The following is a 27937-nucleotide window of genomic DNA, read 5'->3' as shown; positions in this document are numbered from 1 at the left end:
GTTAGATAACTCTGGCCTGCATTTTGACTGAATTATGTGCCCTTTTTATACTTAGAAAATTGAAAATTTTGGTTAAGTTTTGCATTTAGGTCCACTTTTTTCAGAAAGTATCAATGCTATTGCATTCAAACTTGGTGCACTTACTTACTATCATGAGGGGACTGGGCAGGCAAAGTTAGATAACTCTGGCGTGCATTTTGACAGAATTATGTGCCCTTTTTATACTTAGAAAATTGAAAATTTTGGTTAAGTTTTGTATTAGGTCCATTTTATTCCTTAAGTATCAAAGCTATTGCTTTCAAACTTGCAACACTTACTAACTATCATAAGGGGACTGTGCAGGCCAAGTAATGTAACTCTGACTGGCATTTTGACAGAATTATGTGCCCTTTTTATACTTAGAAAATTGAAAATTTGGTTATGTTTTGTGTTTAGGTCCACTTTATTCCTACAGTATCAAAGCTATTGCTTTCATACTTGCAACACTTATTAACTATCGTAAGGGCACTGTGCAGGCAAAGTTATGTAACTCTGACTGGCATTTGGACGAAATTATGGGCCCTTTATACTTAGAAAATTGAAAGTTTGGTTAAGTTTTGTGTTTTGGTCCACTTTACCCCTAAAGTATCATAGATATTGCTTTCATACTTGGAACACTCGCAAACTATCATAAGGGAGCTAGTCAACTCGTACCTAAGTCAACTCGTACCTTCGGTCAACTCGTATCGATTTTTGGTCAACACGTACCCTCCTAAAAATTATTTATATATATCAAAGACGTGAAATATGTTCTTGTATATGATTTTGATAGGAATATAGATAAAGGTTATAAAATTTTTTTTTTCAAAAGTAGACAAGTTAATTATTTTTTCACACGTGTATAATTATAAAGGACGTGTTTGTCGGCGTTTTGTTTGATAAAATGTTGACTAATAACACCTTTATGACAACAGGACCGTCGGCGATTTGTTAAACAATTAGTTTGTCGTGCATCTAAAATGACACGCGCGGTAGTTGTCGGCATTTTCTTTGATGAAATGTTTGATTGTAAACACCGCATGATGACTTAACCAATTACAGGTATGGTCCACGTTGAAGTTAAAGGAGTATGTTTTTCTCACTTTTTTATGAGTAAATCCAAAACATAACCACCGTCTGTCGGATTATCTAGTTTATTGTAATCTTGTCGATCCCTGCATAGGCAAATAAATTTAAAATTCATATAAACATCATTAAATCTCAATAAAAACATCATCAATATTCAATTTACTAAACTGATCAACTTCCAATAATTCTCGCGTGTATTGCGCTGTGTGAAGTAGCAACTGGCCTTTATTGATCGTTGTCGATTAATTAAGAGATTAAAGAGATAACGGTCTGTGTTAATTGATTGATTGAGTGTCGTATTAACCTAATGTAGTTAACATTGAGAACAATTACGAAATCATATAGAAATTAGTTATGTAGAATATGATTATTAAGTTGAAACTATTATCCTAAAGAGTAAACTAAATATTGATGCATGCATAAATCATGTTTATAAAACAGAACTGTTATTATTAATTTTTTTAGAAATTATCTTCAATATTATTATTAGCGTATGATTAAGTAAATAAACATAAATTATGTAAATGAAACAGAGCGGTATATTTTAAATTGTGTAGAAATTGGCCTCAAGGAAAATGTTCAATTATAATAAATACATTAAGGTATAAGATTATTATTATTTAATTATATAAATATTAAAATGTTAAGCAGCGCAACTTAAAGGCCAATTTCGAAAATTTTGTAAACGGTCTCCAAATGGAGAGATTAAACGTCAATTTATATTATAACCTTAGTCGATTTCGTCTGCCTTTTCAATTAAAAAGACCATTTATTGTATAAGCAAACCAAAATGACCGATATATATGATAAATTACGTCTTTGGTGATAGGTTTCTCTTCCGCAGTTGACATATTAACACGACTAAATGTACGTTAGAGTAAGAGTATCTTTGCTGCTTGATGTATTAATTCAATACATTATTTAATTAGAATTTCATACTGATGGATTTAAACGGATTTTGTAATATATTGTTGATTAACTTTTGGACTTGGATGTATTGGACTTTGAAACATTATGTAAAGAACTGAATAAAGAACACAGAACTATCAATAGAGTTATCTGTATACGAGTTATAACGCAACAATTGTATTACGGACTATATTTTAAGCAATTAAAGCCGTGTTGTCAGTGAAATTTGTCGATGTCATTGTTAGTTCATGAAATTTGTATATATCGTCCGCAGATTCCTTATTTGTATTTCTTTACTATGTACAAGATGGAGAAATATTATTATATTTTACTGCTTCTTTGATGTTATGACAATAGTGTGTTTCTTATTTTCAGGGTGGCACCGACGCCTCAACCACAAAGCCAACGACAGCTGCCCGCCAATCTATCTTCTGGCGAAGCTTTTGCACGATGAGGCCGTCACCTATGGCAAGCGGTTCGACGCATAATCCCAAGAAACTAGGTTTCTCATGAGAACCTAGGTTCTCACAATGAGAACCTAGGTTCTCAGAATGAGAACCTAGGTTCTCATGAGAACCTAGGTTTTCAAATGAGAACCTTGGTTCTCATGAGAACCTAGGTTTTCAAATGAGAACCTAGGTTCTTGTGAAAACCTAGGATACCAAACGAGAACTTAAGTTCTCAGAATGAGAACCTAGGTTCTCATGAGAACCTAAGTTCTATGTGTCTATGAGAACCTAGGTTCTCAGGAAAAACCTAGTTTCTCATGAGAACCTAGGTTCTCAAGCGTTTTACACAATAATCCTAATCTTTTTTAATTGATTGGTTAGTTGTTAGTTTGGATTCAAAGGTGTTCTTCATTTTTACAAATTTCTTAGATAATATAATCTTTGTATATTGAACATATTAATAAGAATAATATATATATATACTTAGGTTATTACTTTAATAAGTCATATCGTACCCTGGTAAAAAAAAACATAAAAGTTATATTAACTTTTTTTGGTCAACTCGTACCTGCAATTAACATAAAAAAACATCTAATGCATGCAAACACCCATCACAATTTGTTTCCATAAAGAACAAATATTAAAAAGGTACGAGTTGACCAATCTGAAAAATGACTAAAGTACGAGTTGACCAAATCGGGTACGAGTTGACTAGGGTACGAGTTGACTTAGGTACGAGTTGACTGGAAACCTATCATAAGGGTACAGTAAAAGGACAAGTTGCATAACTCGGGATGTCATTTTTACGGAATTATGGCCTTTTTTTGACTTAGTAAATTTGAATATATGGTTAAATTTTGTGTTTCGATCCACTTTACTTCTTAATATCAAGGCTATTGCTTTCAAACTTCAAATACTTTCATGCTATCATGAGGTTACTGTACCTGGCAAGTTGAATTTTACCTTGACCTTTGAATGACCTTGACTCTCAAGGTCAAATTATTAAATTTTGCTAAAATTGCCATAACTTCTTTATTTATGATTAGATTTGATTGATACTTTGACAAAACTACTCTTACCTGACATACCACAATAGACTCCACCTAAACCATTGCCCGTGCCCCCCCCTTTCCCCCCCTTTTCCCTCCCCCCCCCCCTGATTCCGCCCCCCCCCCCTATTTTTTATGCCCCCCTTCAAAGAAGAGGGGGTATATTGCTTTGCTCATGTCGGTCTGTCGGTCCGTCCACCAGGTGGTTGTCAGACGATAACTCAAGAACGCTTGGGCCTAGGATCATGAAACTTCATAGGTACATTGATCACTAGGTCACTAGGTCAAAGGTCAAGGTCACGGTGACCCGAAATAGTAAAATGTTTTCCGGATGATAACTCAAGAATGCATACACCTAGGATCATGAAACTTCATGGGTAGATTGATCATGACTCGCAGATGACCCCTATTGATTTTGAGGTCACTAGGTCAAAGGTCAAGGTCACGGTGACCCGAAATAGTAAAATGGTTTTCGGATGATAACTCAAGAACGCATATGCCTAGAATCATGAAACTTCACAGGTAGATTGATCATGAGTCGCAGATGACCCCTATTGATTTTGAGGTCACAAGGTCAAAGGTCAAGGTCACGGTGACCCAAAATAGTAAAATGATTTTCGGATGATAACTCAAGAACGCTTTTGCCTAGGATCATGACACTTCATAGGTACATTGATCGTGACTCGCAGATGACCCCTATTGATTTTCAGGTCACTAGGTCAAAGGTCAAGGTCACAGTGACAAAAAACGTTTTCACACAATGGCTGCCACTACAACGGACAGCCCATATGGGGGGCATGCATGTTTTACAAACAGCCCTTGTTTTTTTGTTTTTATTTGTTTTTTAAGATCATCTCACAAATGACCACCACACCCTCACACTATACCCATCCCCCCCCCACCCCACCCCCTCCCCATTTTTTTTTTAAACGGTTAAAAAACAAAACTATTTATTTTGATTATTTTATGTTTGAAATACCATTCAACCATCGCACCCAAGAATCCCCCCCCCCACCCCCCCCTCCCCCCCCCTCCCCCCACCCGAATCCCCCCCCCTAATTTTTTTTTTTTAAGATCATCTCACAAATTACCACCACACCCTCACACTATACCCCCCACCTCACCCCCTCCCACCCCCAATTATTTTTTTTTGAAACGGTTAAAAAACACAAATATTTATTTTTATTATTTTATGTTTGAAATACCGTCCAACCATCGCACCCAAGAATCCCCCCCCCCCCCACCCCACCCCCACCTCCCCCCCCCCGATTTTTTTTTTCCTTTTTTTTGCATTTTTGGAAGATAATGTAATAAATGTCCACACCCCCACACAATGCACCCCTCTTCACTCCACCCCTCCCTCCTTTGTGATTGAAAATGAGAGTCCCTTCACCTTTAAAAAGAAAATAGATGAGCGGTCTGCACCCGCAAGGCGGTGCTCTTGTTTAAAGTTGTAGTTTTTCTGGAAGGGGCATGATTCTGGGCTATTTTTCCTTTTTATGGAATCGCAGTTTTTTTTTCAACTTTGAGAGTTTTGTGGGTCACAATTTAAAGAAGTTTGTGACTAGAATTTTCGCAATTTTAAGAAGTTTGCTACTCATTTCTCCACTATTATTAAAATTCGAGAATCATTTTTCTTTCACAAAATGAATGGGTCAAAGGATGATACAAAACATGACACAAAACATGCCCTGTGATCGGATTTGTGTTTGTGGGCAATTGGGTAATATGTTTTTAGAAACTTGTGTTTTCCCTCAACATATCAAACAAAGTTTATGATAGCAATTTACTTGGAAAAAAATCATTTCTTGGTATTGGTTACTGTGAAAATGTGGATTTTTAGGCGTCACCAAAGAACGGGCAAACTAGTGTTGTCAGCGTGTAGTCTTTAAGGGCAAGTGGCCTATAACATAATTTAAATCCAATGTATATGAGCAGTAAAATATATGGAAAAGTAAAGTGATACATATTATGAGTACAATTTAAAAACAATGTTAAGAAGATGATTATCTTTTATTTTTTTGTTTTTATACAGGAAAAAAACTTCTTTAAAATGGGGCTTAATGCATGTGCTTAAATTGTTGTCGTTGTCCTAGATTAGCTTGTGCAATCCACACAGGCATATTTGGGACAACAATTTCATATGTTTGGTATTTTGTTGAAAAGAAATATCCTCTTTATGAAAATCGAGTCTAGTCAAAAAGTGTCCTCCCTGATTAGCTTGTGTGGACGTCACATGTTAATCTGGGACGACTATTTGTAATATTTAGGAGCCGCATATTGGCTAATGAAATTACATCAGTATGAATATACAGGTTTGTATACAGTGTATTATTAGCCAACAATGTTTTAATACGAAATGGTTTGATTATATTAATTTTCGTGCTATTGAGGACAATAAACCAATGAAATGCCAAATTAGAAATTCATAAGAATGAAATTTTGCCTATTAAACACCTTCATAACCAATCAAGAGGCATAGTTTCGTATAGATTGTAATTTAAACATTTTTTACAAGTTCACATCACCCACTGTGCTGTTGTTTTCAGGACAGCACCACCATTGATATTGAGTTGGCCCAGCAACAGCACCAGTCCGGACTGCAGGAGCCCCAGTCCAGGACGACCCATCCACTCCCCTGACCCATAGCTCATCATACTTGATATCCGGAAAATGGGGCCTAATGCATGTGCTTAAATTGTTGTCACAGATTAGCCTGTGCAGTTTGCACAGGCTCATAATGGACAACACTTTCCTCTTAAAGGTATTTTTTGTTGAACAAATAATCCTCTTAATGAAAAAGTCTAGTCAGAAAGTACCCTCCCTAATAAGCTTACCAGTATGTGAATTCCACATGCTTATCTGAGACGACAGTTTCTAACATAAGTGATCCGCATATTGGCTTATGAAAATACATTTCTGGAAATGGAGTAAAGATTATAGAAATTTACAGCTAAGTACACTTCAACACCGTTATTTCGAACACCGATAATCCGAAGTCACCGTTATTTCAAAGTATTTTTCCGGTCCCGACTTTGGTTCTTCTTTGTTTAATGTAAAATTTCATTGTTAATCAGAACTTCGTTAAACCGAAAAAATCGTTAATTCGAAGTGATTCTGTCGGTCCCAACACTATAATTCGTACTTAATCATCAATCTTTAATCCGAAGTCAAAGCTGCAAAACGCTGAGCATAATTTCACACCTTTGTCGTCTGGGCATGGCGCGTCAAAAGCTGATAGTTACACCTTTGTCTTCTTCGCGTAGCGTGTTAATTTTATAATGTCGTCAAAAGCCGATAATTACTATTTATGTAGTTTTGCATTCTTAAGTAACAAATAAACGTGTCCCATTAGGTCTCAGTAAATGAGGTCCAATAAAATTCATCTTGTATAAACTCTGCCTTCTACGAGCAAAACACAGGCGAAAATGAGTTCTTCAATGTCCTCGACAAATTGGAGAAATATGTTACACGCGTCCAGTTTAGTGCTGCTAAGGCCAGTGTTCAGAGAGACATCGCGTCTTATTTACAAAAAATGTTAATTCATTTCCGAAAATGTATTCATCTGTTTTTACATGTATGACAATTTGTGCTATTCGTTATATTTTATATGGTCTGATATTCGTTATATTTTATATGTTCTGATAATTAGTGCATATTCATTATATTTAATATGTTCTGTACTTAGAGAAAACAAAAAAGAAGAACAAGAATCGTTTATTCCTTCGTTTGTTACAAGTAGAAATCTATTGCAATCTGACTAGTTTACGTTTTTCAGTAAAACAATTATTAATAGTAGTGTGTTACCGAACCATGCGAATTCCGCAATGTTTTATTATTACAGAATCAAAGAAGTCGTCTGTCAAATGTTTATTTCGAATTATCCTTAATCCAAAGTTTTTTTAACGGTCCCGACGACTTTGAAATAACGGTGTTGAAGTGTATAGCATTAGCCAACACTTTTCTTGTTTTAATACAAAATGACTTAATTGTATATATGTTCATGCTATTAAGGACAAGGAACCAATAAAATGCCAGATTAGAAATTCATGTTGTTGAGAACCTTCACAGCCAGTCAAGAGGCATAGTTTGTTATAGATTGTAATATAATTTGTTACAAGTTCCTATCACCCACTGTGTTGTTGTTGTTTTCAGCAGAGCACCAGCATTGATATCGAGTTGGTCCAGCAACCGCACCAGTCCCGCCTGCAGAAGCCCCAGTCCAGAACGACCCTTCCCCTCCCTTGACTTCTAACTCCTCCCCTTGACCGCCTGCCTCAAAAAGTCAGCATCGTTGAACAACTCTGTTCTGCAGGAAATTCTGAGCATGATTCTGTTCTGAACAAACGCAATGCCCACGTCACGTTTTCCAAACATAAGCCTGGGTAGTTTTGTTAAGCTAGAGTTCCGCGTGGGCCTGAAAGGGACAAGTGTTACAGACACAAACAGTTATAGCAGTAGTTATGGTAACGCTAACAGTCAGTTGTTGCTGTTGGACATCACAACAAATATCATGAAGAATAAAAATTTCAATAAGTTGTTCCAATTTTTATGGGACAATTGTAACAGAAATTGAACGGAAGAAAATCAAGGAACAATAAAAGCGTAAGCTTTCCTAGTGGAATACATCTGCTGTTGATAGTTTGAACAACAGTAGGGTTACGGACTGCCCCAGATTGTCCTCTCAGCAATAATGACTTGGTTGTGAATAACCAGAGCACGATACATCCATGCTGACAAAGGCGGTAATGACTTGGTTGTGAACACCCAGAGCGGGATACATCCATGCTGACACAGTTAGGCAGTAATGACTTGGTTGTGAACACCCAGAGCACAATACATCCGTGCTGACACAGAAAGGCAGTAATGACTTGGTTGTGAACACCCAGAGCATGATACATCCATGCTGACACAGAAAGGCAGTGTGACTTGGCTGTGAACACAGAACACAATACACCCATGCTGACACAGAAAGGCAGTAATGAGTTGGTTGTGAACACCCAGAGCAAGATATTTCCATGCTGACACAGAAAGGCAGTAATGACTATGCTGTGAACACCTTGAGCAAGACATATCCTTGCTAACACAGAAAGGCAGTAATGACTATGCTGTGAACAGCCGGAGAATACTGTGAAACCATTATTAATCGTCAGGCATTAATTTTCATAAATTTCGTCAGTCGACCGATCGGTGAATTTAAGATCCTAACAAACAATCATGCTCTATGTTTGAACAAAAACAAACACCAAGTTGAACAATATTTCAAAACTTTACCGTAGACATTAGGCATTAAATTCCAACATAATCCATGCACACATTCACTGCTGTTTCGTAATCAAGATTAATCCGGTTTTGACACAAAGGGATGTAGATTACACAAGGTACTTAACTGACACGTGACACTTCTTTAAAACTCGTGTGCATTACAGCTGTGTCGAATGCGTTGACTTCGTTTATGTAGAATGGTAATGAATTAGCGCTTATTGTTTATAACGTTATTACCCATTAGGTGCATTGTGTTTTTCAGGGGTGTTGCATATTAGCCATCACGCAGCGAATGCCGATGAAAGACAATACATTTTTTTGTAAACCAAATGAAAAGATGACGATGTGTGATCAACATGCGTATTTATCCCAAATTAATAAAGAATATTTTAATTGCTGTTTGTTGTTTGATTGTTTTCGTTTAACCACACTTATTACTATTTTATATGTATCAATTTATTTATTTTTAAATTATTGACATTATTGATTTATATACCGGTAGTTTACTTTTTAAGAACAAACACACACATAGAGTTTCTAATTTTAATAATGATATCAGAATAAAAAAGCATTTTATTTGAAAAAAACACACTTAACAAACTGGAACCTCTTTCGTATAACACAAACAGTTTTAAAACGGTATTGACAGCATTTTAATAAAAATCATACCAACTAGAACACATTCCCGATTGGCAATTGGCTTCGTTGTTACAAACACTCGTTAACGGTTATTCGATCCCACTTGTCCGCTAATCATAACAATGAACGTGTTAATGGCATACATAAAGAGGGTCCATTACTGTCCCTTGATAACAAAAGACTAGTTAATTGGCATGTGACAAACAGGCCCCACCTCCTGCAGTGATTCTCAAGTGTGTTCCCGCATTCGTACCACGATTTTTCGCAACTGCGATTGATCGCGAATATGTATTACACACAAATCGGATATTGACTGGCGCATTTTTAAAAAATTCAAAATCAGAAATCGGCGAATTTAAGTGCTGACGAAATCGTCATTTTTATAAAAATGACAAAATTTTGTGCTGTCGAAAATAAATGGTTTCACAGTAATACATCCATGCTGACACAGAAAGGCAGTAATGACTTGGTTGTGAACACCCAGGGCAAGATATATCCATGCTGACACAGAAAGGCAGTAATGACTATGCTGTGAACACCCAGAGCAAGATATATCCATGCTGACACAGAAAGGAAGTAATGACTTGGTTGTGAACACCCAGAGCACAATACATCCATGCTGACACAGAAAGGCAGTAATGACTTGGCTGTGAACACAGAACACGATACACACATGCTGACACAGAAAGGCAGTAATGACTTGCTGTGAAAACAGAGCACAATACATCCATGCTGAAACATAATGGCAGTCATGACTATGCTGTGAACACCCAGAGCATGATATATCCATGCTGACACAGAAAGGCAGTAATGACTATGCTTTGAACACCCAGAGCAAGATATGTCCATGCTGACACAGAAAGGCAGTAATGACTATGCTGTGAAAACCCACAGAAAGATATATCCATGCTGACACAGAAAGGCAGTAATGACCGTGCAGTGAACACCCAGAGCAAGATATATCCATGCTGACACAGAAAGGCAGTAATGACTTGGTTTTGAACAAACAGAGCACGATATATCCATGCTGACACAGAAAGGCAGTAATGACTTGGCTGTGAACACAGAACACGATACACCCATGCTGACATAGAAAAGGCAGTAATGACTTGGCAGTGAACACAGAACACGATACACCCATGCTGACACAGAAAGGCAGTAATGACTTTGCTGTGAACACAGAGAACAATACATCCATGCTGACACAGAAAGGCAGTAATGACTTGGCAGTGAGCACAGAACACCATACATCCATGCTGATACAGAAAGGCAGTAATGACTTGGCTGTGAACACAGAGCACAATACATCCATGCTGACACAGAAAGGCAGTTATGACTCGGTTGTGAACACAGAGCACAATACATCCTTGTTGACACAGAAAGGCAGTAATGACTTAGCTGTGAACACAGAGCACAATACATCCATGCTGACACAGAAAGGCAGTTATGGCTTGGTTGTGAACACAGAGCACAATACATCCTTGTTGACACAGAAAGGCAGTTATGACTTTGCTGTGAACTCAGAGCACGATACATCCATGCTGACACAGAAAGGCAGTAATGACTATGCTGTGAACACCCAGAGCACAATACATCCATGCTGAAACAGAAAGGCAGTCATGACTATGCAGTGAACACCCAGAGCAAGATATATCTATGCTGACACAGAAAGGAAGTAATGACTATGCTGTGAACACCCAGAGCAAGATATATCCATGCTGACACAGAAAGGCAGTAATGACTATGCTGTGAACACCCAGAGTACAATACATCCATGCTGAAACAGAAAGGCAGTAATGACTTGGTTGTGAACACAGAGCACAATACATCCTTGTTGACACAGAAAGGCAGTAATGACTTTGCTGTGAACTCAGAGCACGATACATCCATGATTACACAGAAAGGCAGTAAAGACTTGGTTGTAAACACCCAGAGCACAATACATCCATGCTGACACAGAAAGGCAGTAAAGACTTGGTTGTAAACACCCAGAGCACAATACATCCATGCTGACACAGAAAGGCAATAAAGACTTGGTTGTAAACACCCAGAGCACAATACATCCATGCTGACACAGAAAGGCAGAAAAGACTTTGTTGTAAACACTAAGATATCCATACATCCATGGGGTAGTGCTACAGACGCAAATTACGCCCACCATTTTGAACAAGGTGCTTAAAGTGAACACGTCTGGTTTCTGTTATGAACACTTAGCACTCCGAGTCCAAAAGGCCTCACATTGAATTGATGCAAGAGAAGGCTTTGAAAAATAACAGCAGTTTTGTTGTGTGGTCCAGTACGCCCTTCGACTAGCAAACTGAAGAAAGCAGAACTCAAAACTCGTCTCTTAGCAATATCAGCAAGGCCAGCATGTCATATCAGCTTCTTGAGCTTCAGGTGAGACCTTACAGTGTTAATTATTTTGTTGAAATTGGGGCCGAAATTCAGTCCCATTCTTATCTCAAAAAGTCTATAGTTATGATAACTGGCTTAAGTTCTCAATTCATGGTTTCCCGGAAGAAAAAGAATGTTTTGATAGGTTGCAACATTGAGTTAATCAGAACTCAAATTCAGCCTTTGGCAATATCAGCGAGGCCAGCATATCAGCTCAGCTTCTTGAGCTTCAGGTGAGATCATACAGTGTTATTCATTTTGTCTATATTGGGGCCAAAATTGAGTCCCATTCTTAATCTGAAACAGTTTATTTTTTCCATAATTACTGGCTTAAGTTCTCAATTCAAGGTTTGACCCCAAACAATGTATTAATAGGTTACAAATTGAGTTTGTTTCCTTATGCAGCTCTATAAGTTGAACCTTAGTGCAATTTATCTTGATAGCACTTATTCTCAATTTTTAAATTATGTTTAGCAAAATCAACAACTATTTTCCCAATTTAATTTAAAACACTATGATTTTTTACGAATTGTCCCAATCCAAAAATGGTTAGAATAAACTCTGCACAGAGCTAGCCCCTAGTTATAGCACATTTTAAAGTTTTTTATCAGAATAACTGGCTTAATTATACCCCCACAAACGAAGTTTAGGGGGGTATATAGGAGTGAACTTGTCTGTCGGTCAGTCGGTCTGTCGGTCTGTCTGTCGGTCTGTATTAAGTGTCCGCTCTCTAATTCAAGTAGTTTTCATCCGATCTTCACCAAACTTGGTTAGAAGTTGTATCTACATGATGTCTAGGCCAAGTTCGAACATGGGCCTTGCCGGGTCAAAAACTAGGTCACGGGATTACTTAGTGCGTTTTAAACATTCAGCATGTTGTCTGCTCTCTAATTCAAGTAGTTTTCATCCGATCTTCACCAAACTTGGTCAGAAGATGCATCTAGATGATCTTAAGGCCAAGTTCGAACATGGGCCTTGCTGGGTCAAAAACTAGGTCACGGGTCACTTAGTGCGTTTTTTAACATTCAGCATGGTGTCCTCTTTCTTATTCAAGTAGTTTTCATCCGATCTTCACCAAACTTGGTCAGAAGTTTTATCGAGATGATCTAAAGGCCATGTTCGAACAAGGGCCATGCCAGATCAAAAACTAGGTCATGGGGTCACATAGTGCGTTTTTTAACAATCAGCATGGTGTCCTCTCTCTTATTCAAGTAGTTTTCATCCGATCTTCATCACACTTGGTCAGAAGTTTTATCTAGATTATCTGAAGGCCAAGTTCGAACATGGGCCATTCCAGATCAAAAATAGGTCACAGGGTCACTAAGTACGTTTTACACATTGAGCATGGTGTCTGCTCTCTATTTCAAGTAGTTTAAATCCGATCTTCACCAAACTTGGTCAGAAGTTGTAACTAGATGATGTGTAGGTCAAGTTCGAACATGGGCCATGCCGGGTCAAAAACTAGGTCACGGGGTCACTTAGTGTGTTTTAAACCTCACCATGTTGTCCGCTCTCTAATTCAAGTAGTTTTTATCCAATCTTCACCAAACTTGGTCAGAAGTTGTATCTTGAAAATGTCTAGGTCAAGGTTGAATATGGGTCATGCTGGGTCAAAAACAAGGTCATGGGGTCACTTAGTGCGTTTTAAACATCACAGTATTGTCTGCTCTCTAATTCACGTAGTTGTCATCCAATCTTTAACAAACTTGGTCAGAAGTTGTGTCTAGATGATGTCTAGGTCAAATTGGAATATGGGTCATGCCGGGTCAAAAACTAGGTCACGGTGTATCATAGTGCGTTTTAAACCTCACCATGCTGTCTGCTCTCTAATTGAAGTAGTTTATATCCAATCCTCACCAAACTTGGTCACAAGTTTTATCTAAATGGTCTCTAGGACAAGTTTGAACATTGGCCATTCCGGGTCTAAAACTAGGTCACAGGTCACTTTTTAACATTCAGCATGGTGTCCGCTCTCTAATTCAAGTAGTTTACATCTGATCTTCACCAAACTTGGTCATAAGTTTTATGGAGATGATCTTAAGGGAAAGTTAGAACATGGGCTTTTCTGGGTCAAAAACTAGGTCAAGAGGTCACTAAGTGCGTTTTAAAAATTGAGCATGGTGTCCGGTGTTTTTTGTGAAGACGACATGCACAATATTATGTTTCAATGCGGTATGTGGGGATATTCGTCACGTCTGTGACACAGCTCTAGTATGCTTATTTCACTAAGTTTAATTACTATTTTGAACTCACATCTATTGTTTCTTATTAAATGCCATACAGTTGTATTGTCACACATTTAAAGTTGTTAAGTCTCAGGTATAAGTCATAAACTGTCACATTTAAAGGTGTGCAGACTCACACTTAAATATGTAGATTGTAACATTTATAGTTGTGTTGTCTCACATTTTATGTTGCTGAGTATCACATTTAATTTATGTAGTCTCACAGTTAAAGTTATATAGTCACACAATTACAGTCTCACATTCTTAATTGCTCAAGTAATGCCTGTTTTTGATTTACAAAAAATAAATATTACACCTTGGTACAAACCCAAAAATTCCAATTTCAAGTTGGTTCGCGTAAAACATTGATACTACGTTATTCTGAGTTCTAATTGGTGAAAAATGAATTGCAATATTCTAAATATCAATTATAGGCACAATGTTTGGCATTTAAAAAACAGGTCTGTAAAGTAAGGTGTTGCAAGGCTTATATATGTGTCACTAAACAATCTGGTTTAAGTTTTCTTTCCATTTCCTTTTCAGTGAGCTTTACTAGCAAACATGACAAACGTCATTGAAGTGAAAGTCGATGACAAATCGACTTCTTGCACAAATACTACAACTCCCTTAAGAAATTCAGCACGAAGACATCTTGCGTCAGACTACCAAGCCTCCTATCAATATCTCCTCCCATATTGGGTACATCAATACTTCCAAAAGCAGAGCCTCGGTGAGTTCGACTTCCGTCTCAGCATCGATGTCGCTTAGCAACAATTGGATGATGGGCGTCGACAAATAAGCCGGATAAGTCGCTCTAACTGAAACAATTTGATCCAACAGGTAGAGCAGGCGTTGGGTGACACGTCCGTTAATGTGACTGCCCTCGATATGTTGTTCTCGAATAATGTGAACCTTAGGCCTGGAGAGCAGTATGCATTTGACGCCATTCAACAACAGTTATTGTCGGCAGTTTTCAGGTTTGGGGTGGCAACTTCGGCGTCGGGACTCACTCCATCTCTGTCTATGGCCCAGTCGCAGCAGCAGCAGCAGCAACAAGAATAATAAGTAGTATCTTAGCGGTGTTCTGGGATATGGGACTTCATGTATGTGCTTAAATTGTCATCCCAGATTAGCCTGTGCAGACTGCACCTACATTAAGTCCTATTAAATTGTCATCCCAGATTAGCCTGTGCAGACTGCACATACATTAAGTCCTTTTAAATTGTAATTCCAGATTAGCCTGTGCACACTGAACATATATTAAGTCCTATTAAAGTGTCATCTCAGATTAGCCTGTGCAGACTGCACATACATTAAGTCCTATTAAAGTGTCATCCCAGATTAGCCTGTGCAGACTGCACATACATTAAGTCCTATTAAAGTGTCATCCAAGATTAGCGTGTGCAGACTGCACATACATTAAGTCATATTAAATTGTCATCCCAGATTAGCGTGTGCAGACTGCACATATATTAAGTCCTATTAAAGTGTCATCCAAGATTAGCGTGTGCAGACTGCACCTACATTAAGTCCTATTAAATTGTCATCCAAGATTAGCGTGTGCAGACTGCACATACATTAAGTCCTATTAAATTGTCATCCAAGATTAGCGTGTGCAGACTGCACATACATTAAGTCATATTAAATTGTCATTCCAGATTAGCCTGTGCAGACTGCACATACATTAAGTCCTATTAAAGTGTCATCCCAGATTAGCCTGTGCAGACTGCACATACATTAAGTCATATTAAAGTGTCATCCCAGATTAGCCTGTGCAGACTGCACATACATTAAGTCCTATTAAAGTGTGATCCCAGATTAGCCTGTGCAGACTGCACATACATTAAGCCCTATTAAAGTGTCATCCCAGATTAGCCTGTGCAGACTGCTCATACATCAAGTCCTATTAAAGTGTCATCTCAGATTAGCCTGTGCAGACTGCACATACATTAAGTCCTATTAAAGTGTCATCCCAGATTAGCCTGTGCAGACTGCACATACATTAAGTCCTATTAAAGTGTCATCCAAGATTAGCGTGTGCAGACTGCACATACATTAAGTCATATTAAATTGTCATCCCAGATTAGCGTGTGCAGACTGCACATATATTAAGTCCTATTAAAGTGTCATCCAAGATTAGCGTGTGCAGACTGCACCTACATTAAGTCCTATTAAATTGTCATCCAAGATTAGCGTGTGCAGACTGCACATACATTAAGTCCTATTAAATTGTCATCCAAGATTAGCGTGTGCAGACTGCACATACATTAAGTCATATTAAAGTGTGATCCCAGATTAGCCTGTGCAGACTGCACCTACATTAAGTCCTATTAGAATGTCATCTCAGATTAGCCTGTGCAGACTGCACATACATTAAGCCCTATTAAAGTGTCATCCCAGATTAGCCTGTGCAGACTGCACATACATTAAGTCCTATTAAATTGTCATCCAAGATTAGCCTGTGCAGACTGCACATACATTAAGTCCTATTAAAGTGTCATCCCAGATTAGCCTGTGCAGACTGCACATACATTAAGTCCTATTAAAGTGTCATCCCAGATAAGCCTGTGCAGACTGCACCTACATTAAGTCCTATTAAAGTGTCATCCAAGATTAGCCTGTGCAGACTGCACATACATTAACTCCTATTAAATTGTCATTCCAGATTAGCCTGTGCAGACTGCACATACATTAAGTCCTATTAAAGTGTCATCCCAGATTAGCCTGTGCAGACTGCACATACATTAAGTCATATTAAAGTGTCATCCCAGATTAGCCTGTGCAGACTGCACATACATTAAGTCCTATTAAAGTGTGATCCCAGATTAGCCTGTGCAGACTGCACATACATTAAGCCCTATTAAAGTGTCATCCCAGATTAGCCTGTGCAGACTGCTCATACATCAAGTCCTATTAAAGTGTCATCTCAGATTAGCCTGTGCAGACTGCACATACATTAAGTCCTATTAAAGTGTCATCCCAGATTAGCCTGTGCAGACTGCACATACATTAAGTCCTATTAAAGTGTCATCCAAGATTAGCGTGTGCAGACTGCGCATACATTAAGTCATATTAAATTGTCATCCCAGATTAGCGTGTGCAGACTGCACATATATTAAGTCCTATTAAAGTGTCATCCAAGATTAGCGTGTGCAGACTGCACCTACATTAAGTCCTATTAAATTGTCATCCAAGATTAGCGTGTGCAGACTGCACATACATTAAGTCCTATTAAATTGTCATCCAAGATTAGCGTGTGCAGACTGCACATACATTAAGTCATATTAAAGTGTGATCCCAGATTAGCCTGTGCAGACTGCACCTACATTAAGTCCTATTAAATTGTCATCCAAGATTAGCGTGTGCAAACTGCACATATATTAAGTCCTATTAAATTGTCATCCCAGATAAGCCTGTGCAGACTGCACATACATTAAGTCCTATTAAATTGTCATCCCAGATTAGCCTGTGCAGACTGCACATACATTAAGTCCTATTAAATTGTCATCCAAGATTAGCGTGTGCAGACTGCACATATATTAAGTCCTATTATATTGTCATCCAAGATTAGCGTGTGCAGACTGCACATATATTAAGTCCTATTAAATTGTCATCCAAGATTAGCGTGTGCAGACTGCACATACATTAAGTCCTATTAAATTGTCATCCAAGATTAGCGTGTGCAGACTGCACATATATTAAGTCCTATTAAAGTGTCATCCAAGATTAGCCTGTGCAGACTGCACCTACATTAAGTCATATTAAATTGTCATCCAAGATTAGCCTGTGCAGTCTGCACATACATTAAGTCATATTAAAGTGTGATCCCAGATTAGCCTGTGCAGACTGCACATACATTAAGCCCTATTAAAGTGTCATCCCAGATTAGCCTGTGCAGACTGCTCATACATCAAGTCCTATTAAAGTGTCATCTCAGATTAGCCTGTGTAGAATGCACATACTTTAAGTCCTATTAAAGTGTCATCCCAGATTAGCCTGTGCAGACTGCATATACATTTAGTCCTATTAAAGTGTCATTCCAGATTAGCCTGTGCAGACTGCACATACATTAAGTCCTATTTAAGTGTCATCCCAGATTAGCCTGTGCAGACTGCACATACACTAAGTCCTATTAAAGTGTCATCCCAGATTAGCCTGTGCAGATTGCACATACATTAAGTCCTATTAAAGTGTCATCCCAGATTAGCCTGTGCAGACTGCACATACATTAAGCCCTATTAAAGTGTCATCCCAGATTAGCCTGTGCAGACTGCACATACATTTAGTCCTATTAAAGTGTCATCCCAGATTAGCCTGTGCAGACTGCACCTATATTTAGTCCTATTAAATTTTCATCCCAGATTAGCCTGTGCAGACTGCACATACATTAAGTCCTTTAAATTGTAATTCCAGATTAGCCTGTGCACACTGAACATACATTAACTCCTATTAAATTGTCATTCCAGATTAGCCTGTGCAGACTGCACATACATTAAATCCTATTAAAGTGTCATTCCAGATTAGCATGTGCAGACTGCACATACATTAAGTCCTATTAAAGTGTCATCCCAGATTAGCCTGTGCAGACTGCACATACATTAAGTCCTATTAAAGTGTCATCCCAGATTAGCCTGTGCAGACTGCACATACATTAAGCCCTATTTTTCCAGAATGAGGCTCATATAGTTTACTTAACATCAGTCCTTTTATGTGCCTGATTAAGAAAAAGGTCCAAGCATCAAATGGTAAGTAGGTGTTTTTAATATTAATCAACTTAATAAATAAATAGCAAATAGCAATTGATCAGGTTTAATCATGAAAGGTCAAGGCATAGTTTTGTCTACGTTTCGGCCGAAATTCAGCCCTTGAACGAAGCATTTATCCTTGCATATAAAATCCGCTGTAATAGACTTGTTAAATTTTATTTATGCCCCCCTTCGAAGAAGAGGGGGTATATTGCTTTGCTCATGTCGGTCTGTCGGTCGGTCTGTCGGACGGTCTGTCGGTCCGTCCACCAGGTGGTTGTCAGACAATAACTCAAGAACGCTTGGGCCTAGGATCATGAAACTTCATAGGTACATTGATCATGACTCGCAAATGACCCCTATTGATTTTGAGGTCACTAGGTCAAAGGTCAAGGTCACGGTGACCCGAAATAGTAAAATGGTTTCCGGATGATAACTCAAGAATGCATACGCCTAGGATCATGAAACTTCATAGGTAGATTGATCATAACTCGCAGATGACCCCTATTGATTTTGAGGTCACTAGGTCAAAGGTCAAAGTCACAGTGACCCGAAATAGTAAAATGGTTTTCGGATGATAACTCGAGAACGCATATGCCTAGGATCATGAAACTTCATAGGTAGATTGATCATGACTTGCAGATGACCCCTATTGATTTTGAGGTCACAAGGTCAAAGGTCAAGGTCACGGTGACCCGAAATAGTAAAATGATTTTCTTATGATAACTCAAGAACGCTTTTGCCTAGGATCATGACACTTCATAGGTACATTGATCGTGATTCGCAGATGACCCCTATTGATTTTCAGGTCACTAGGTCAAAGGTCAAGGTCACAGTGACAAAAATCGTATTCACACAATGGCTGCCACTACAACGGACAGCCCATATAGGGGGCATGCATGTTTTACAAACAGCCCTTGTTTAATTTTAGCAAAACATTTATTTAAATGACTTCATCACATTATACAATTATTCCCTTCAATATTTATTTAAGTTCCTGAATTTTGTTTTAAGAGCCGGTTCCTACAGGATCCCATGCAGTCATAGATCGGTACCCAGCTGAACAACAATTTGTCTGGTAAGCTGGGCCCGGATAGGTGCAGCCAGTCTAAAGCTGGGGCTCCAAACTTTCCTGCCAAGTGGGTTAATATTACCTCTTCTACAAGGTACATTGGTCCTGTAATTTACCTTGTATAATGTGCAGTGTGTAACTACTCAAAATTTTATTTCAATAGTGTGTGCTTGTTATACATCGGTAATACTCTATTCTTGCTGGTAACTTAAACTTAATTCATTACGTAATTGTAAATATTCAAAATCGCTGCCATTTTGTATTGTCTTGAAACTTGAAAGGGTGCAGGGGGGAGGTCGTAGAGGTTGTAGAATTCTCTCCGTCCTTCCATTCTTCCTTATGTCCGTCCAACCCTTTTGGAGTTACACGTAACTTAATGCAGATTGGTTTGATATGGATGAAAAATGATTTATCAAGTGTACAGTATATATTAGGCTGTGTGTGTGTTTGAAGTGTTTATTGTATACCTCATTTGTATCAATAGCCTTCCAACATAATGTATTTCTTATATTATTTAATCAAACAACATTGATTGACCTCCAATATAACTGATGCTATTTCAGAATGAATTAATTATTTGGTTTACATGGACATATGTCAGTGATGCGCAAAGAGCTGGTTTTCTGTTCACAGAGAAATATCCTAACAACTCCAACTCAGCCACTACATCTCAATAGGTAAGTCCCCTAACCATTGCAAAACGTACACTGTGGCACCAGATCACTGGGATATAAGTCGTCCGTTTACATTCTGCACAGTATGCAACCACAGCAGATTTGCTTATTTTTCTTCACAGGTACCCAATAGAACAAGAAATTAATTAATGGTTTGATATGCACAGTTCTGTGGTCTGAGCAGAATTCTACCTTGGGACCTTTCGATTCCTAGACCAGCATCCCACAACTTGACTAAGGTCCCACATTAATACACTATTACGCAAAGACATGATATCTGAGCTATTTTCATGTATTTTGAAGTATTGCCAATGTAAAGTGATGAAATATTAGGATATTTATTACACTCGGGGATTAAGAGAAAGTCCCTTTCCCCCATTGCTATGTACCTGGTGCACATATTTGTTTCTCTATAACCACCTGTGAAATAAAGTTTAATAATATACTTAAATTAACTCAACACATATTCTCTGTTGATTTGAAATGATTGCATTGAATGTCTATATTACTTTCAGAAGCTTTCCATCTCTGAAACGTTGTTGCCACAAAATTGGCTCTGTTCAAATCTGTTTATGTTGGCTTAGCAATATGGAAGGCAATGGTTGACAAAGACAATTTCTATAATGCAAATAATGCTTGACATATTTGCACAATTATCTGTCAATTTGACACACAATCTACTTTTTCCAGACAACCCGAATATCAAGGCGTTAAGTTTCTTCTGGATGCAGTTACACTCACAGCTTTCAAGCCAGCAGCTGTTGATTTATTGAGATTTTCTCTTCTCTATGTTACCTGACCTGCTGCCTGTGAACATCCTGCGCATAGAACCTTTGTGAGTTTGTGAGACGTGTGTAGGCTTTTTGTAAATACCTACTTTCAGAGACAGTTTAAGGGAACACTGGTCCGTCTAAACGTTTGTCCGCCTGTCAGGTTGTGTGGCATATATAACCTCAAAACATATTTCTTAATTTGTTATGCAACTCGCCAAACATGTTAATCAGCATGTGAGCGTGTACTGTTGTGTATTTTATATCAGCTACCTTTTGCATTAGTGGAATTGGAGATAAAAAACTTTTTTTCATAACATGTTCATATTATTTTGCCGTAAATATTTAATAATTAAGGAATATATCTCGGACCACCTATCTATAAATTCAAATCAAAGAAGCTTAAGACCCTATGTCAGTTTTGTTCTTTTTCACGGCTTTCCTAAGTAACAAAATCAGAATAATGAACTGAAATTTACATTAACATACCGTCCTTTATTTCAGATCTCATTCGATGTAATTAAACCGGCCAATCAAAAAGACAGCCTGTTACAGCACTTGTCATTAGATTGACGCCATGCATGCCTTTGAAGATCATTTATACATACAATTTAAGCATGATAGTCAATAAGTGCCTGCGTTGGCTTCTTAAACGACTCGCAGTCCTGAGCATTTACGATGGAATTCTTCATCTTGAAATATTGGGAAGGCAGGAAAACGCCTGTCACTGTTAAGACAAAAATGAGGGAATGACAAAGAACAATAAGACCAGCCAAGTCCTGTGACCAGCCAAGTCCTGTGATCAGTCAAGTCCTGTGATCAGCCAAGTCCTGTGACCAGCCAAGTCCTGTGACCAGCCAAGTCCTGTGACCAGCCAAGTCCTGTGACCAGTCAAGTCCTGTGATCAGCCAAGTCATGTGATAAGCCAAGTTTTAGGATCAGCTTTGTTCTGTGGCCAGCCAATTCATGCGACACGCCAAGTGTTTTTACCAGCCATGTCCTATGACCAGCAGCTTTGTCTCGTGTGTACAGTCTGATTGTATGGGAAGAAAAATCTACATTTCATATTGTATGGGTATAATGATACTGACAGTATCTTGATGATTAAGTATTTTGTTATATATTGGTGAAACTTAGTAATAGCAGTAATGTAAAGTATTATTTCAAGAGCAAACTAATGCAAGTACTACTATTTTGTCTGTATTCAGAAACTGACTCTATATAGCTTTATCCTGATTATCGTAAACAGACAGACAAAATGATTGTACAATTGTTTTTTTTAAACATTGATTTTAAGCCTTCACAAAGTTGTTTAAATAATGCTGATACCTTGGACAATATTTAACTAATTTATTGTATAAACATGCTTATTTTTAGTTTTTACCTATAAAATAGCAATATGTGCTAGGTAAAATAATTGATCAGAACGGTTCATAATTGTGATGCTTCTATTTTGATATGTCTGTCATTCTGTTCGTGTACATTTATCATCAGTTTGCTCTTTTTAGGCAGTATTTTATCAAGAATTTCATGTAGTGATGTAATAGTAAAATATCAAATAATAATTTGATTTATTCAAACTATATTAACCTTCTGTTAATTATCAATTTATTTATTGACAACAGATACTTTGTTTAATATAAACAATAGTTAAGCGCGTTATAAAAATTGTGTGAATGTACATGCATAATATTGCTATAATTAATGCACACATTAATGGAAAAACCATTTAAATAAAGTAAAATTTAGAAGTGCATCTTAATTGTATTGGATTTTGTTTATTTATTAAAAAAGTATGCTTTCATTGTTGAAAATATGATAGTAATTCCTCCACAAGTAATTTTGTTTCGAAGTGAGTATTTTCGTGAATAATGATCCTAGATATGGTTGTAGATTGTTCTTGTTGTATCATATTCTGACAGGCTCATCATTTATGTTGACATTTGCATTCTAGCATTAGAAGTTCATTATGCTTTAAATATTTGTATGTACACATTTGCGACCAGCTTTTCTAATGTAATAAGCGAATAATGTAACACAGACTTATGTGTCACTGTATACATGTATATGTTTATTTTGTCATTTGTAAATAGATCAACTGCAAAGCTAATGTTTTTGTTTGTACATTATTCATAGAATGTTGCCATTTCAAACAGATACATTCACTGTTTGAATTCATTTGTACAAAATTGTTTCATATTAAACATCATTTACATATCAGGCAATAGAGAAAAAGAATTGCTTTGGATGAATGAGCACATTAACCTGTATAGTAAATTAAGACATGCAGAATATCAGATCATTAACATAATAATATACTTTAAGCATTAGAAACACCTTGTTTTATGTCAAGCTTTTCAGTGAATATAATTAAGCAACTATTATCTGGAAATTTGGAAAACAGTGAAGAACGATTCAAGGGAGAGCAACTGTGATATACTAAATAAAAGTCGTCTCCCTTGTTAGAGTATAATTGTACCTCTCAACGTAACAAGAACATTGAATCTTTTTTTATATTATTCCACACTATAAACTATATAGTATATTCATTCAATAATCACTAAAGAAATATGGTTTGCATAATTGTTTATTTCTATGCGTTATACCAAATTCACCAGTATGGCATCAATTTAAGTTCATCATATTTTTATTGCCAAAATTGGCCATACAGTGCTAAAAATTTGGTATTCTGACTATTATTAGTGCATGTTCTCATACAATATCACATTGTATATTATAACACCGAAGCAATTCTGACTATTATTAGTGCATGTTCTCATACAATATCACATTGTATATTTTAACACTGAAGCAATATGTGTTAATATATTAATTTTTTTTTATTGACTTGTTGTTGCTTGTTAAGGTGTCTAATTTTGAATTATAGCTGTAAATTGATTGTGACTATTTTCCAGTTTTGAATGATTGCTTTTAGTTGATTGTTTACAAGTTTTGTAAAAGCTGTTTTCATGTTGACTGCTCCACATTAAATGTCGTTGACGCACATTCACTGCGGCCAGGTTCCGTAAAACTCCCATCTCATCTGATGTCTTATGACTGGATTCCATACATAGTGGTTGTTTATACTCAGCTTGCTTTGCATTAAACATGTCTGCTTTGTTGTTGAACAATTATACACAGCTTTTTATTAGACAAAATTGTGTAATATTTCAAATTTTTGATATCAATTTTTTATTTCGAACAAAAATATATTTTGTTTATTTGTATGTATATTTAGCTAGAATAAAATTGTTTCTATAATATATAAACAACATATTTATAAGCAATAAACTATATTGGTAAAAGTAGATTTAAGGTTCAAAATCATGTCTTAATTTGTTTGATTATCCCAAATTAACATTTTGCAAAAGCAAAACTTGTTGAATAAAGAAAACTTAATGCAACGTACCACCAGGTCTTTTAACCATTGATTGTGTATCACTAACGATCAGGACTTTATCAGGGATTAATAATTGCCTTTGCATGGCTATAATGTTTGTGTTATTGAATTGAATAATTTCTGTAGTTTGGTGCACATTAATTGTTGTTTTTTTAAAGACATACCACATGTCATTTAATATAGTATCATTGTAGTTTTGGTATGTTTAGGGATATAATCATGTTAATGTATGTGATTTGCTGATCCATTTCTTGTTGTTTCACTCCATTTAATGTATATAGCCATGCATAGAGCAGGAATCTTGTTGTACTGTGAAACAAATGTTGTTATAGTAAATAAAAAATGTATGTTAATTGTTTCCTCACTTCTATATAAATTTCCCTTTTGGCGATGGCATATTGTGATTTGGTCTGTCTCTCCGTTTTTTCGTTTGTCCCCCGTCATACATTGGTCAGACTCGGATACCTTTCAGAACCTTAATAACTATTCTGACAGATCTTCACTTGGGGATTGTTCTTCATGCAGATATTATGTATGTCGCTCAAAAGACTTGTTATGTTGTTCCCGTGATTAATAAGGTAGTGGGAACGAGATAACTTTGTAATGAGAATGAAAAAGCTTACCCGTGAGAATGAGAAAGTAAGTCAATTGAATGACGTACTTAATCATAGGAACAAGTCACTAATTCATGGGAATGACAAACTTAAAAACGTACACGTTAATCTGTGCACACGTACATTTCACGCCATGATTGGTATTTTCAGTAGAAGAAGCCCACTCCAATTGAGAGTAGGTTAAGTGTGTCAGGCAGAACGTTTTATAAAATATGTGATTAATTTTTTTTTATGTACTTGATTCAATGTGGAACTTAGGATTATTTAAGACAAATGTTGACCACTATCTGAAAATGTATTGCGAACAACATTCTCAGGCTAAATGAATGGGAGAAACATGTGTTCGTTCTGAAAATTTGTTTTCGTTCTTAAAGCTAACATCTAGTACACATTTATATGAATTTTTATTTTTCTTATCAAACATTTTTACATGTCATATCTTCCAAGTCAGGGGATTATAGTGATTTGGTCTTGTCTGTCATTCTGTTGAAATGTAAAGTATAATTGCTGAAGTGATGAAATGGCACACATATATATTCAACAGAATACAAACTTATATCAAACATGTATTAATTATGTTGTTTTAATAAGTTAAATTATATTTTAGTCCAAGGTCGTTAAATGGTTAAACAATATGAATCACTGTATTTACGTTGGTCAAAAAGAGATGTACATTATACACCATAAGAATTTCTTAATCTCTAAACAATCGAAAACAATGTTTTGTGAAAAGAATGCTGACCATTTGATAGCAAAATATTGGAAAATTGCGTGACCAGTAACTGTAAGTATATGGCTACAAAGTACAAACCGGCATAAATGTTTCGTAACAGGCTAGAGCGAACGTAGTCGCATCTGTTTTAAAATAATTTGTTAGAAAAAGTTAGTGAGGCGTGATCGACGACATGAAGACCTTCTGACCACGACTACAAACGTACTCTTAAATGCGTATTCACATGTGAACAATATTACTGTTGTTGTTGCACTACTTCTTATCTAACAAGCAACCAAAATATTATTACAAAATTACTCTAAAGAATACTAAAATGCATGCATTTGTATATTACCATACGTTGTTTTTTTCACTTGAAATACGCATAATTGTCGCATGAAATGTGTGATATCATTGTCAAACCACACATTAGTGTCCTCACATGCCATATTATGAGTATATTTCTTCACTATCAAAATTTAAATCGTATGTTAGTATTTGATTTAAATGCAGTTTTCTTTGACACATTTAAACCACACTTAGTTTAAACATATTTATTTTAGCTCGATTGCATAGAAAGCCTTAGGCTTATTTGAAACGCTCTCGAGTCCGTTTCCTGGGACTAGAACCAGTACTTGGTGTCTATGGGGGAAATCTAAAGAACGCTCCCACAGTGGGGATCGAACCCATGACCTCCCGATCGCTAGGCGGACACCATGTCCACTACACCACAGCGACCTTAAACCACACTTGCATAGCCGCGTCATGCAAAAATGGGTCTTATGCGTTTCGTTCAGGGTATCGTAAACCCAACATGTGCGTTTTTCGCAGTCTGGTCAAAGGCGATGCTATTGGCTATAAATTCACTCAATGGCTATATATAGGATTGGCGCATACGAAATAAAGATCCATTTTTGCATGACGAGGGTCATTAAAAATCTCATTGCGAATTGTAAATGGCACATTTTAGCACAATGATTTTCGATACAAAATTGAATTCAAAATAGCTGACTTGTAAATAATGGCGGACTATCCAGGCGTTCAGGAACAATTTCCACACGTGCTGACCGAGTACGGCAAATATTGTGGTTGGATAATTAAACGATTTTCCTCTTATCGTGACACTTTACTATTTCGGTAATGTATGTTTTCTCATCTTGAAAGCAAAACTGTGTTTATCGATAGTCAATTATATATTCACCGGACGATTAAGTGAACGAGTACCGACACTGAAATTATGGGAGATAGATGTTAACGCGTAACTGGGCCACAATTTGTGTCGTTTGAACATACAGTAGTCCGTAATTCCTTACACTGAACAGTGCTACATCCTTTGCACTGAGCACAGACATAGTAATGTAGCCAAAGTTCAGAGGTTTTATCTCGAATCAGCCTATGAAATATTCGAAAATATATATGCATGTCTGCTGGCGTTATGTAAAAGTCATTTAATGTGAAAAGCTGGGTAAACAGCTTTGCCGAAAAAGCGCATTAGTGCTCTATACCTATGTTTAGGTCAGAGTTGTTGACACCGTGTGAACTGATATGGTACGAGTAATGCATAAACAACAAAGTACGGGTCAAAAGGGCTGTCTTTATGACTACCTAATTCGTGAGTAAAAAGTATTGCTCGCATATTTATTTTCATCAATTATCTTATTGTATGTTTTGAATTTGTATATTGTGTCAAAAATTAAAAGTTGTGTGCAGGGAATTTTCATCATGAAATCATATTCTTAGTGAGATAGGTATTCGATATTCCCAAAGATTATTAGTCATAAAGATGTTTTGATAGAACTAGTTAAATTAACCTTAAATTTACCTACGATTTATACGAACACGTATATGTTTGTAGGAGCCAGGCTGTGTATTAGTGCCTTCTCAATAGTTCCCCCACCACTTGGAAGAGCATT

The 27937-nt window shown here is 36.9% G+C and overlaps 1 protein-coding gene and 2 long non-coding RNA genes across 5 annotated transcripts in view; all 3 read left to right on the top strand.

Annotated features, from left to right (window-relative positions):
• The window catches only part of LOC127863184 (uncharacterized), a 352983-nt gene extending 344357 nt beyond the window's left edge, over window positions 1-8626 (top strand). Inside the window, exons 5-6 of the mRNA XM_052402588.1 lie at window positions 6064-6278; window positions 7670-8626. The gene's annotated coding sequence lies outside the window, so the exon portion shown is untranslated. The remainder of the gene's footprint in view (window positions 1-6063; window positions 6279-7669) is intronic.
• A 789-nt stretch (window positions 8627-9415) lies between these two features.
• On the top strand, window positions 9416-18364 carry LOC127863190 (uncharacterized). Its single transcript, XR_008040975.1, has 3 exons — window positions 9416-11815; window positions 14581-15354; window positions 18112-18364. It is a non-coding gene; the product is annotated as an uncharacterized LOC127863190 (long non-coding RNA).
• A 55-nt stretch (window positions 18365-18419) lies between these two features.
• LOC127863185 (uncharacterized) lies at window positions 18420-25051 on the top strand. Of its 3 annotated transcripts, XR_008040963.1 has the most exons (5): window positions 18420-18782; window positions 19797-19948; window positions 20418-20531; window positions 21219-21363; window positions 21803-25051. It is a non-coding gene; the product is annotated as an uncharacterized LOC127863185 (long non-coding RNA). The 3 variants fall into 3 exon arrangements; XR_008040962.1 differs by having other exon boundaries at window positions 18424-19948; XR_008040964.1 differs by having other exon boundaries at window positions 18425-19948; window positions 20488-20531.
• Window positions 25052-27937: the final 2886 nt, after the last annotated feature.

Source organism: Dreissena polymorpha, unplaced genomic scaffold (assembly GCF_020536995.1).
Source record: "Dreissena polymorpha isolate Duluth1 unplaced genomic scaffold, UMN_Dpol_1.0 chrUn002, whole genome shotgun sequence".
NCBI classification, from domain to species: domain Eukaryota; kingdom Metazoa; phylum Mollusca; class Bivalvia; order Myida; family Dreissenidae; genus Dreissena; species Dreissena polymorpha.
The sequence above is the reverse complement of the archived record's forward strand: the minus strand, read 5'-3'. Positions and strand labels throughout refer to the sequence as shown.